Here is a 12518-nt window from a genome sequence, read left to right on the forward strand (position 1 = left end):
TATTCTTTTTTTTAAAATATATTTTATTCAAAATTTTTGGCCAACCATAACAGTACATTGTGTATCTTTCACACAGTAATATAACAAAATAAATAACAATGGCCAGTTTTTTAAACAAGAAATAAATAATATATAAACAACATCAAAATTTAAAAAAACAAAACTAAATGGCAACTGCCTTGTCCCAAATAAATACCCTCCAAAAAATACAATTCAGCCGTCCAGTACACAATTACCTATAACAACAACCTATACATATTATACTTATACACTAACATCCCTGAGAGTCCTTCTGGTTCCTCCCCGTCCCGGCTCTTCTGCAACCCCGAATATAGCCAACCCCCAGCTTGGTTCGACCTGGACCCCCACCACCTTCGAAAGCACCTTTGTCACCCCCACCCAAAACCCCTGTAGTGCCGGATATGACCAGAACATGTGGGTGTGATTCGCTGGGCTTCTCGAGCATCTCGCACACCTATCCTCTACTCCAAAAAATTTACTGAGCTGTGCTCCAGTCATATGCGCCCTGTGTAACACCTTAAATTGTATCAGGCTTAGCCTGGCACACGAGGACGATGAGTTTACCCTACTTAGGGCATCAGCCCACAGCCCCTCCTCAATCTCCTCCCCCAGCTCCTCTTCCCATTTCCCTTTCAGCTCATCTACCATAATCTCCCCCTCGTCCCTCATTTCCCTATATATATCTGATACCTTACCGTCCCCCACCCATGTCTTTGAGATCACTCTGTCCTGCACCTCCTGCGTCGGGAGCTGCGGGAATTCCCTCACCTGTTGCCTCGCAAAAGCCCTCAGTTGCATGTACCGGAATGCATTCCCCTGGGGCAACCCATATTTCTCAGTCAGCGCTCCCAAACTTGCAAACGTCCCATCTACAAACAGATCTCTCAATTGTGTTACTCCTGCTCTTTGCCATGTTCCAAATCCCCCATCCATTCTCCCTGGAGCAAACCTATGGTTATTTCTTATCGGGGACCACACCGAGGTTCCCGTCTTTCCCCTATGCCGTCTCCATTGCCCCCAAATTTTCAGAGTAGCCACCACCACCGGGCTTGTGGTGTATTTCTTCGGTGAGAACGGCAACGGCGCCGTCACCATAGCTTGTAGGCTAGTCCCCCTGCAGGACGCCCTCTCCAATCTCTTCCACGCCGCTCCCTCCTCTTCTCCCATCCACTTACATACCATTGAGATATTGGCGGCCCAGTAGTACTCACTTAGGCTCGGTAGTGCCAGCCCCCCCCTATCCCTACTACGCTGCAAAAATCCCTTCCTCACTCTCGGGATCTTCCCGGCCCACACAAAACTCATGATACCCTTCTCAATCCTTTTGAAAAAAGCCTTCGTGATCACCACCGGGAGGCACTGAAACACAAAGAGGAATCTCGGGAGGACCACCATTTTAACCGCCTGCACCCTCCCTGCCAGTGACAGGGATACCATGTCCCATCTCTTGAAGTCCTCCTCCATCTGTTCCACCAACCGCGTTAAATTTAACCTGTGCAATGTACCCCAATTCTTGGCTATCTGGGTCCCCAAGTAGCGAAAGTCCCTTGTTACCTTCTTCAGCGGTAAGTCCTCTATTTCTCTGCTCTGCTCCCCTGGATGCACCACAAACAACTCACTTTTCCCCATGTTCAGTTTATATCCTGAAAATTCTCCAAACTCCCCAAGTATCCGCATTATCTCTGGCATCCCCTCCGCCGGGTCCGCCACATACAACAACAAATCGTCCGCATACAGAGATACCCGGTGTTCTTCTCCTCCCCTGAGTACTCCCCTCCACTTCCTGGAACCCCTCAATGCTATTGCCAGGGGCTCTATCGCCAGTGCAAACAATAATGGGGACAGAGGACATCCCTGCCTCGTCCCTCTATGGAGCCGAAAATACGCAGACCCCCGTCCATTCGTGACCACGCTCGCCATCGGGGCCCTATACAGCAGCTGTACCCATCTAATATACTCATCTCCAAAGCCAAATCTCCTCAACACCTCCCACAAATAATCCCACTCCACTCTATCAAATGCTTTCTTGGCATCCATCGCCACCACTATCTCCACTTCCCCCTCTGGTGGGGGCATCATCATTACCCCTAGCAGCCTCCGTATATACGTATTCAGCTGTCTCCCCTTCACAAACCCAGTTTGGACCTCATGGACCACCCCCGGGACACAATCCTCTATCCTCATTGCCATTACCTTGGCCAGAATCTTAGCGTCTACGTTCAGGAGGGAAATAGGTCTATAGGACCCGCATTGCAGCGGGTCTTTTTCCTTCTTTAGGAGAAGCGATATCGTTGCCTCTGACATAGTCAGGGGCAGCTGTCCCCTTTCCCTCGCCTCATTAAAGGTTCTCATCAGTAGCGGGGCGAGCAAGTCCACATATTTCCTGTAAAATTCAACTGGGAATCCATCCGGTCCCGGGGCCTTCCCCGCCTGCATGCTCCTAATTCCTTTCACTACTTCCTCCATTTTGATCTGTGCTCCCAGTCCCACCCTCTCCTGCTCCTCCACCTTAGGAAATTCCAGCTGGTCCAGAAAACACATCATTCTCTCCTTCCCATCCGGGGGCTGAGCTTCATATAATCTTTCATAGAATGCCTTGAACACTCCATTCACTCTCTCCGCTCCCCGCTCCATCTCTCCCTCCTCATCCCTCACTCCCCCTATTTCCCTCGCTGCTCCCCTTTTCCTCAATTGGTGGGCCAGCAACCTGCTCGCCTTCTCCCCATATTCGTACTGTACACCCTGTGCCTTCCTCCACTGTGCCTCTGCAGTACCCGTTGTCAGCAAATCAAATTCTACGTGTAGCCTTTGCCTTTCCCTGTACAGTCCGGTGCCTCCGCATATTGCCTGTCCACCCTCAGAAGTTCTTGCAGCAACCGCTCCCGTTCCCTACTCTCCTGCTTTCCTTTATGTGCCCTGATTGATATCAGCTCCCCTCTAACCACTGCCTTCAGCGCCTCCCAGACCACTCCCACCTGGACCTCCCCATTATCATTGAGTTCCAAGTACTTTTCAATACACCCCCTCACCCTTAGACCCCCCCCCTCATCCGCCATTAGTCCCATGTCCATTCTCCAGGGTGGACGCCGTTCTTTTTCCTCCCCTATCTCCAAGTCCACCCAGTGTGGAGCGTGATCCGAAATAGCTATCGCCGTATACTCCGTCCCCCTCACCTTCGGGATCAACGCCCTTCCCAAAACAAAAAAGTCTATTCGCGAATAAACTTTGTGGACATAGGAGAAAAACGAAAACTCCTTGCTCCTAGGTCTGCTAAATCTCCATGGGTCTACTCCTCCCATCTGCTCCATAAAGTCTTTAAGCACCTTGGCTGCTGCCGGCCTCCTTCCAGTCCTGGACCTCGATCTGTCCAGCCCTGGTTCCAGCACCGTGTTAAAATCTCCACCCATTACCAACTTCCCCACCTCTAGGTCCGGCATACGTCCTAACATGCGCCTCATAAAGTTGGCATCATCCCAGTTTGGGGCATATACGTTCACCAAGACCACCGCCTCCCCCTGTAATTTGCCACTCACCATCACGTATCTGCCCCCACTATCCGCCACTATGGTCTTTGCCTCAAACATTACCCGCTTCCCCACTAGTATAGCCACCCCCCTGTTTTTCGCATCTAGCCCCGAATGAAACACCTGCCCCACCCATCCTTTGCGTAGTCTAACCTGGTCTATCAGTTTCAAATGCATCTCCTGTAACATAACCACATCTGCCTTAAGTTTCTTAAGGTGTGCGAGTACCCGTGCCCCCTTTATCGGCCCGTTCAGCCCTCTCACATTCCACGTGATCAGCCGGGTTGGGGGGCTCTTTACCCCCCCCCCTTGTCGATTAGCCATCCCCTTTTATCCAGCTCCTCACCCGGTTCCCACGCAGCTGTGTCCCCCCCAGGCGGTGCCCTCCCGCCCCGCCCACCCCACCCCATACCAGCTCCCCCTTCTCCCCAGCAGCAGCAACCCAGTAAATCCCCCCTCCCACCCCGCCCGCTAGATCCCCCACTAGCGTAGTTACACCCCCCATGTTGCTCCCAGAAGTCAGCAAACTCTGGCTGACCTCGGCTTCCCCCCGTGACCTCGGCTCGCACCGTGCGACGCCCCCTCCTTCCTGCTTCCCTATTCCCGCCATAATTATCATAGCGCGGGAACAAAGCCCGCCCTTCCCTTTTGGCCCCGCCCCCAAAGGCCTACGCCCCCAGCTCCTCCACCTCCCTTCCTCCCTCCCCCTCAACCTGTGGAAGAGAGAAAAGTTACCGGGTCGCAGGATTAACAACATAAAAATCATCTCTCCCCCCTTTTTTCCCCCTCTTCGCCCCCCATATTCGCCCCACCACTTTGTCTCAAACGTTCTTTTTTAATAACCCGCTTATTCCAATTTCTCTTCAACAATAAATGTCCACGCCTCATCCGCCGTTTCAAAGTAGTGGTGCTTCCCTTGATATGTGACCCACAGTCTTGCCGGCTGCAGCATTCCAAATTTAATCTTCTTTTTATGAAGCACCGCCTTGGCCCGATTAAAGCTCGCCCTCCTTCTCGCCACCTCCGCACGCCAGTCTTGATATACGCGGATCACCGTGTTCTCCCACCTACTGCTCCGAGTTTTCTTTGCCCACCTGAGGACCATCTCTCTGTCCTTAAAACAGAGGAATCTCACCACTATGGCTCTGGGAATTTCTCCTGCTCTCGGTCCTCGCACTATCACTCGGTATGCTCCCTCCGCCTCCAACGGACCCGTCGGGGCCTCCGCTCCCATTAACGAGTGCAGCATCGTGCTCACATATGCCCCGACGTCCACCCCTTCTGCACCTTCAGGAAGACCAAGAATCCTTAAATTCTTCCTCCTCGCATTATTCTCCAGCACCTCCAGCCTTTCCACACATCGTTTATGGTGTGCCTCGTGCATCTCCGTCTTCACCACCAGGCACTGTATATCGTCCTCGTTCTTGGCAGCCTTTGCCTTCACGACCCGAAGCTCCCGCTCCTGGGTCTTTTGCTCATCTTTTAGCCCTTCAATCGCCTGTAATATCGGGGCCAACAGCTCCTTCTTCATCTCCTTTTTAAGCTCTTCCACGCAGCGTTTCAAGAACTCTTGTTGTTCAGGGCCCCATATTAAACTGCCACCTTCCGACGCCATCTTGGTTTTTGCTTGCCTTCCTTGCCGCTGCTCTAGAGGATCCACCGCAATCCGGCCACTTTCCTCTCCTTTTTCCATCCGTATCCAGGGGGGATTCCCTTCTGGTTTACCGCACAGTACGTTTAGCCGTTAAAATTGCCGTTGGGGCTCTTATTAAGAGCCCAAAAGTCCGTTCCACCGGGAGCTGCCGAAACGTGCGACTTAGCTGGTCATCGCCGCACCCAGAAGTCACACCTCTAACTATTCTTAATACACTACACTCACTTAAACATTTCATTATGCTAACTTCCTCAACCATACAACAAAATCATAGCAGTTTATACAGTTTTCCTGACTTGGCAGTCAAGCTCAGGATCATACAATTTGCTCATGAACAGTTCTTTACATTTCTTTATTTACAATAAAACGCAAGTGAATGCTCTTTATTATAGATCGCGGGGATCGGGGGTCTGGTCGTAACCGAAAATAGGGGATCTGATCCTATATACCGGGGTTCGAGCGCGGTAAGCTCTCCCTCTCCATTTCCTTAGACGCATAGTCTGCACGATGCAGCAGAGTATCGCTAATACTAGTAGGGTTTCTATTATATATGACAGAGAGTACCAGGTAATAAACCTGGCACACCAAGATGTTGCGGTGTCGCTGGTGACTGGGCTCTGGGTACTGCGGGGAAGTGAAACATTAACGGCTGGGGGGCTTGAAGTCATGGGGTTCGCCTTCACTCGCAACCAAATGTCCATTAGTATGGTGATGAACCATGTGGAGGAAGTCCTCATGGCTCTTCTCTTTTCTTTTCTTTTCTTCTCCGGTTCTGGAGTTCTGTGGAAACAAGCATAGTGTCTGTAACTATCTTTGTTTAATATCTCGTACGATAGTCTGTCTGTCCTTCAGTGCCAATTACTCCCTTTATAATTGGTCACTATGTTTGACTCCCTCATTTTCTTTCTAAAACCGAATTTTAGGACAAGACACACTTCCCAATAATGAACCAGTGCGAGCCGTCTCGCAGACTGTGCAATTTACCATCCAAATGTTCCAGGATGTAAATAGCATGTGGTTGGCAACCTAAGGGTTACCTGAAACAAAACAAAACTTTTTGAACTAAAATTTCCAAAATGAGGTGCGTATGGGCCGTGACGGGTAAGAGTTGGATGGAGTCCCCGGGTAGGACGGCTACCAATGCCGTGTCTCTCCTACCCGAGCGTAGTTGACCAGAGGGGGGGTTCCCAGGCAGGGCGGGTCCCAAGCCGTTTCTCCACTGCCTGAGCAACCGACAAGACGGGCAAGAAATGTAGTCATCGTGGTGGGGCTGCCGTAGTGGTTCTTTCCCTCGAACCAGAAGAGCAGTTACGAACGGGCGTCTGGTACCTTAACAAGTCTCTGCAGACAAGCTAGTTCCTCTGAACTAGTGTCTGGCAATAGTGAGTCTCTGTCAGCAAGTCCTCAGAGGTTTCTGCTGAAAAGGCGTGGGGCCGTGAAATCTTTTTTCCTGTCTGACAAACAACATTTAACAAACTTACAAACAACGTAAAACATGCTGCAGGTTCCGTCAGAATACAGGACATCGTAAATCACATTTGGGCTGGGATGTAACTAGCATATGGAGGGAGTGCAGCGTGACCGAAGAAGAGAGGAAGGAGTGAAACAAAAATGAAGTGGCCTTGCTGAGTTAACGCTGCCATGAGAAGTGGTGGGTAAGCGCTCACAGTTTGCATGGGGCAGCTGGGACCTTGTAGCTGCTGTGGGTGGTGTTCTCTTTCATATCTGGGGGCTAGTCTAGCTGGTGGGGGTCTCCTGCAATCTCGGGCGAAGTGTCCTGGCTGCTCACAGTTGTAACATGACCCCTGAGGCACATAAGGTGGAGCAGGCTCTCTGGTGCATTGTTCCCTTGGGTGTGGTTCCCTGGGTGGGGGGTCGGGGCTGTTAGTGTCTTTGCTGGTTCGGGGGGCATTTGTGGGCTTATCCCGTTGCTGTTTCGGGGGGGGCTTGACATTCTCGTGCGTAATGTCCAAATTGTCCGCAATTGTAACATTCCGGTGGTTTCTGTGGGGGGCTGTTGCTTCCTTCGTTTACCCATGCGGGGTTCTGGTGCGTTTTAACTGGATGCATGTCTGCCTGCTCTTCCTCGGGTTCCCTAACTGCGGGTTTGTCTGCTTCTGCCTGCTGTTCTTCGGGATTTTTAACTGCGGGTTTGTTTTGTACAGACTGCTCCCAGGCGCGGGACAATCTTTTAAAACCCATTTCTCATTGTGGGCTTCCTCTGAGGGGTCATAATTCGGACAGGCTTTTTGTCCTGCCTCGGTGGCATGGGAGATAAGGGTGCGGGTCCATTTGGCCATACCGTCTTGGGACAAATGGGCACGTTCTAAATTTCCAAAAACTGCTGTGAAATGAATCCACAGGCGTCCTGCGATCGCTGTGGGGTGTTCTGTCTTTTCCTGCCTGCACTTATTGAGGCCTTCTACGGGGTCACCCCTGTTGTACCCGATCGCATCCAGGAACGCGGTATGCATTTCTGCAAGGGTGCCTCCTCCTACATTCTGTGGGTCGGGAAGGGTGCTGCGACTGAAGGGTCTAAACTTAAAACCGTGAGCTTTACCTGCTCTTTCTCATCCAGGCCGTACATGGTCGCCTGATGCTTAACTGTGGCAAAGAAATGGTGGGGGTCTGAGGTGGGGAGGAACGGTGTGATCTTATCGCACGCGTCCCGTAATTGGGTCACTGATAAGGGGGTGAAGTATAGAAATTCCTCATCGTCCGATGTGGCTGTGCGGTGGGTGGTTACTGGGTTCATTGGAGCTTGAACTATCTGCTGTGTGGGGGATTGGGGCGCTTTTCTCTTTTGTGGCTTTCCCTGCGCACATTTTCCCTGAACATATCTCTGCGCTGTTTCATTCAACTCTTCCCAATCAGGGCCGTCTTCCTGATCTAATTTTTCTCCAAAGGTTTCCTGGAAGCCTTTCTGAACTGAAAGCCGCGATTACAGCTCTGCAATCTGCTTCCGGCACTTTGCATGATCTAACGTGCTTTGTCTTTGTTCTGTGGTGACAGCATGGAGTGCTCTTAATGCTGCCTTTAGATCGCTACAATGTCTCTGTAACGCTTCTACCTGTTTTTCCGTTTCCTCACGTACCAGGACTGCACATTGCGTGTCCTGATAGGCCTTTTCATATTGAGACTGGAAGCTGCTTAAGTGCGCCAGACAAGACTGGTGAGCCCTTTTGGCATCCTCCACCTCTCCATCTTTTGCTGCCAACTTCCTTCTCAATTCCAAATTCTCCTTTTCTACCTCGCTTACATCGACCTTACTCATTCGATGTATGCCCTCAACTTCTTTCCGGAGCGTCCTAACGACCTCCTCTGTGCCTCGCAATTGTGCCAAGCAGGACACGATTGCCATCGGCTTGCGAGCTTTCCCTAAGCTCTTTTTGTGGATCTCGCTCAGGGTCTCCCACCAAGTATGTCCTATACTCCCGGGGCCTGATTCCTCGTTGTCACAGAATTCGCTCCAAAGGGGCCATCCTTTCCCTTTGAGATATTTCCTGATCTCTTCCTCGCAAATGGGACATTGTCCCACTCTACTGCTGCTGGTCTCTGCGACCGTAAATTCCTCTGGGTTCATTAGGCGTTGCATTGCCTGCATTGCCATCTTTCCTATCCGAATGCTGCTCTTCAAATTTGTGACAGGGGTATTAATCCGAATGCTGCTCTTCAAATTTGGGACAGGAGTATTAAGGCGATGCTGTAAATACGGGTACGGCTTTCGCTACTTTCCGATATACAAACTTCCGACAGTTTTGTTGCAACAAAAAATCTATCAGTTTTACCTTATCGCCCTGTTAGTTACGCATGCATACACACACTTCTGAATTTTGAGTATTGATCAGAACTGCTTGAACACTTGTGGGTTTCTGTTTCCAATTGGATTTCTAATTCAAATTCTTTGGTTCTCCCGGAGTGGTTTTCCACTTCTAGGTCGGGTCCCGTCAGGATGTTGCCAAATAATGTTGCTAACTTTTGCCTTAGTTTAATTGCTCTGTTTTATCACCTTTGCTCTTGAGTCGCCAGGTATCTTTATGATAACGTCACGTGGTTCAAGTCCGAGTAATGATCAATAATCCAATACACCACTTAGTAAGATTTAAATCAAAGCACATTTATTATACACAGTAATCGCTACTCGTGCATAAATTCTACGTCTAGGCTACTTCTACGACTAACAGGCCAATACCTAACTCGGAACTGGCCCACCAGGTCAGGGAAACAAATGGCCTTTCGTTCGGGTTCTGAGCCTGCGGGATTCGAAGTTGGTACAGATTGGTAGCTAGGAGCGCCTATCTCGTAGCGAGCGTTGAGGTAAGACTTACTAGATTTTAGCGATGGCTGGGCCGGGCACTGTCAAGGGTTGGTTCGCGTTGCTGAGTGACCCGGTCAAGAAGAACGATTTGAACTTGGGCTTGATTCTTATAGTCCCCAGGGGCTTCCCGCCTTTCGGGGCGGACCCTGTGCCTGGTCCCAAGTGATTGGACTTTGTCCCAATCGCTTGGTTCGATTTTCTCCAATGCTGGAGCGGTTCCCTGATCGATGGGCGGTCCTGAGGTGGTCGTTCACCTCCCATTGTGTAGGCTTCTGCTGGCGCCAAAGAGTCTGGTTTGGCTTTATGTGTCTAAATGTTGCTCATTGTTAGAACATAGAACATAGAACAATACAGCGCAGTACAGGACCTTCGGCCCACGATGTTGCACCGAAACAAAAGCCATCTAACCTACACTATGCCATTATCATCCATATGTTTATCCAATAAACTTTTAAATGCCCTCAATGTTGGCGAGTTCACTACTGTAGCAGGTAGGGCATTCCACGGCCTCACTATTCCCGGGGATTGCTCATTAATATGCAGATGGCTGGTGTTTTGTTATGCTGATGGTTGCTGGTATCGATCTTGTCTGGCGTTTACAGAGGTAAATACACAGCCAACCTGCAGCTGCTCGTTTTTGTCTTGTTGGCTGACTTCCCCATCAGCCTTTGCCGTTCGCCATTTTGAATCGGGAGTTGGCCATTTTAAGTGGCTACACTTGCATCGTCGCATTGGCGGCCCAGTAGTACCCACAGAGGTTGGGCAGCGCCAGCCCCCCTCTATCTCTACTCCGCTCCAGGAACACCCTTCTCACCCTCGGAGTCCCTCGCTCCCACACAAAATCTATTATGCTCCTGTTGACCCGCCTAAAAAAGGCCTTCGGGATAAACACGGGGTGGCACTGGAACAGGAACAAAATCCTTGAGAGCACCGTCATTTTGACTGACTGCACCCTACCCGCCAAGGACAGCGGCAACGCGTCCCACCTCTTGAACTCCTCCTCCATTTGCTCCACCAGCCTTGTGAAATTAAGCCTATGCAGGGCCCCGCAGCTCCTGGCCACCTGAACCCCCAAATACCTGAAGCTCCTCTCCGTCCTTTTTAGTGGGAGCTCGCCAATCCCCCATCTCCTGGTCCCCTGGGTGAACCACGAACAGCTCGCTCTTCCCCATGTTGAGCTTGTACCCCGAAAAGTCCCCGAATTCCCTAAGGATCCCATTACCTCCGGCATTCCCCCCACCGGATCCTCCACATACAAAAGCAAGTCGTCCGCTAGAGTGACACCCTATGCTCCTCCCAACCCCGCACCAACCCCCTCCAGTTCCTCGACTCCCTCAGTGCCATAGCCAGGGGTTCAATCGCCAGTGCGAAGAGCAGGGGGGACGGGGACACCCCTGCCTCGTCCCTCGGTGCAACCAAACGTACTCAGACCTCCTCCTGTTCGTGGCCACACTCGCCATCGGGACCTCATACAACAGCCTGACCCACCTGACAAGCCCCTCCCCAAACCCAAACCTCTTCAGCACCTCCCACAGGTACCCCCACTCTACCCTATCAAAGGCTTTCTCAGCGTCCATCGCCACCACTATCTCCGCCTCCCCCTCCCTCGCCAGCATCATGATAACGTTCAGAAGCCTCCTCACATTCGCGTTCAACTGCCTCCCCTTCACTAACCCTGTCTGGTCTTCGTGGATGACCTGCGGCACACAATCCTCAATCCTCGTGGCTAAGACCTTCGCCAGCACCTTGGCATCTACATTTAGCAAGGAAATCGGTCTGTAAGACCCACACTGCAGGGGATCCTTGTCCCGCTTCAGGATCAATGAGATCAGTGCCCGGGACATCGTCGGGGGCAAAGCCCCCCCTCCCTTGCCTCATTGAAGGTCCTAACTAGCAACGGGCCCAACAGGACCAAATATTTCTTGTAGAATTCGACCGGGAAACTGTCCGGCCCTGGTGCCTTCCCCGCCTGCATGCTCCCTATCCCTTTGGTCAGCTCCTCCAGCCCAAATGGGGCCCCCAATCCCGCCACCAGTCCCTCCTCCACCTTCGGAAACCTCAATTGGTCCAGAAAGCGGCCCATCCCTCCCTCCTCCAGTGGGGGCTCGGACCGATACATTTCCTCGTAAAAGTCCCTGAAGACCCCATTGATGCCAACCTCACTCCGCACCACACTCCCTCCCCTGTCCTTAACTCCCCCGATCTTCCTAGCTACGTCCCGCTTCCGAAGCTGATGCGCCAGCATCTGGCTTGCCTTTTCCCCATACTCGTAGATCGCCCCCTGGGCCTTCCTCCACTGCACCTCCGCCTTCCTGGTGGTCACCAGGTCGAATTCGGCCTGGAGGCTGCGCCTCTTTCTCAACAATCCCTCCTCTGGCACCTCTGCATACCTCCTGTCTACCCTCACCATCTCCCCCACCAGCCTCTCCCTCTTCCCCCCGCTCCCTCCTCTCCTTGTGGGCCCTAATGGAGATCAGCTCTCTCTCCCCTTACCACCACCATCAGTGCATCCCAGACCATCCCCACTCGGGCCTCCCCATTATTGTTGGTCTCCAGGTACCTCTCTATGCTTCCGCGGACCCGCTCACTCACCTCCTCGTCCGCCAGCAGCCCCACCTCCAAGCGCCACAACGGCCGCTGCTCCCTCGCCTCCCCCAGCTCTAAGTCCACCAATGCGGGGCGTGATCCAAAATGGCTATCACCGAGTACTCGGTATCCTCTACTCTCGCTATCAGCACCCTGCTCAAAATAAAAAAGTCGATCTGGGAGTAAGGCTTATGGCCATGTGAGAAGAATGAGAATTCCCTAGCCCCCGGCCTTGCAAATCCCCAAGGGTCCCCCCCTCCCATCTGGTCCATAAACTCCCTCAGCACCTTAGCCGCCGCCGGCTTCCTACCCGTCCTAGACCTAGAGCGATCCAGTGCCGGATCCAACACCGTGTTAAAGTCTTCCCCCATTATCAGGGATCCGACCCAACATGTGCCGCATAAAACCCGCATCG

The sequence above is a fragment of the Scyliorhinus torazame genome, chromosome 4, assembly GCF_047496885.1.
Source record: "Scyliorhinus torazame isolate Kashiwa2021f chromosome 4, sScyTor2.1, whole genome shotgun sequence".
NCBI lineage: Eukaryota > Metazoa > Chordata > Chondrichthyes > Carcharhiniformes > Scyliorhinidae > Scyliorhinus > Scyliorhinus torazame.